The following is a 1,416-nucleotide window of genomic DNA, read 5'->3' on the forward strand; positions in this document are numbered from 1 at the left end:
AAAAGAAAACCAATAGAATAAGTACTAGGCTTACAAAGAATAAGTCCTGGGGTCAATTTGCTTGGCTAAAGGCGGTGCTCCAGCATGGCTACAGTCAAATGACTGAAACAAGTAAAAGAGTAATGAGTGAAGTAAAAAGCTTCATTTTGAATTTCCGTCTGGTCAGATTAAAAACATACATACATACATGCACATAGTTTTTCAAACAATTATGAAAAGCTGAGGTCATACTAAATGGAATTGAATTATACTTTGAAAGGATAAATTGTAAACAACATTCAAGGTTAAAGAAATTCATGTCAGTTAAGGAGTGGCGTGATATTGAGTGAATTGTAACAAAAGATGATAGAATGTATAGATAAATAAAATTCCGCGAAAAACGGATTGAATAGCCTTAATGGCCAAGATGACTTACTTCCTGCTTATTACAAATATATAACTAGGAAACTAAAATCAATTTATTCATTCCACCGAGAGGACTTGAAACTCGATGTCTCCAACTGAAAACCTCGAAACAAACTTACTAAGCTGAAAACCTTAAAACTCAAACGTATTAAACTGAAAACTTCTGATTCATGGTAAAGAAAATATTTTCTTGTCTTAAATCTTGTCACATATCGTTTAACGTCCGCTTTCCATACTAGCATATAATATTTTATCTTTTACTACTCAAAGCTGCGGCCATGCTGGGGCACACTGTCATTATTGAGAACCTCCTCTGATATGTGGCGTTTGGTGAATAAGGGAGTTTGATGTCATTGCCCTCATTTGCTCCCCCTGTCACAAGATAGGTTCATCCAGGATTCTCAACAGGAAGAGGTCCAGTTTTCTTTTGAAAACACTTACATCCACTTTGTGTAGGTCCCTCATGCTCTTTGGGAGAATATCAAAAAGCTGTGGGCATTTGAAACCCAGGCTGTTGCAGTAACTGGTCCTGAAATGTGACGGCAGTGTTGGGATCTTTGGCACTATGCAGTGGTGACCCATTCTGGCATTAGTGTAGCTTTCAAAACCAAAATTTGGTACAATCCCTTCCAGGATCTTCCAGATATATATTACTGCATATCTTCCCCACCTTCACACTAGGGAGTAGAGTCTTACCTGTTTCAGCCGTCCCCAGTAGCTGAGCTGTTGCAATGAGATGATCTTCTTTTTGTAGCGTCACTGGATTGCTTCAAGGTCCACTGTTAATTTTACACTGTGGGGGGACCATTGTTAGGAGCAGTAGTCCAGGCAGCTGAGGATGAATGTCTTCCAGTGGACCATCATGGTTTCTTTGTCTCCAGTTCTGAAGGTTCTCAGGATCCAGCCAGCCAGCCGTCTGCACTTTGTCGTCATCTTGTTAAAGTGCACTTGGAAAGTGGTATCATCACTCATTTCGATACCCAGATCACACACAAGATTGTAATCCCCCAC

At 39.7% G+C, this 1,416-nt stretch overlaps 1 protein-coding gene across 1 annotated transcript in view; it reads left to right on the forward strand.

The window, feature by feature from the left end:
• The first annotated feature begins 436 nt into the window (after positions 1–436).
• The window catches only part of LOC106867311 (uncharacterized), a 10,632-nt gene continuing 9,652 nt past the window's right edge, over positions 437–1,416 (forward strand). Inside the window, exon 1 of the mRNA XM_014912150.2 lies at positions 437–578. The gene's annotated coding sequence lies outside the window, so the exon portion shown is untranslated. The remainder of the gene's footprint in view (positions 579–1,416) is intronic.

The sequence above is a fragment of the Octopus bimaculoides genome, chromosome 22 (genome assembly GCF_001194135.2).
Source record: "Octopus bimaculoides isolate UCB-OBI-ISO-001 chromosome 22, ASM119413v2, whole genome shotgun sequence".
Taxonomy (NCBI): domain Eukaryota; kingdom Metazoa; phylum Mollusca; class Cephalopoda; order Octopoda; family Octopodidae; genus Octopus; species Octopus bimaculoides.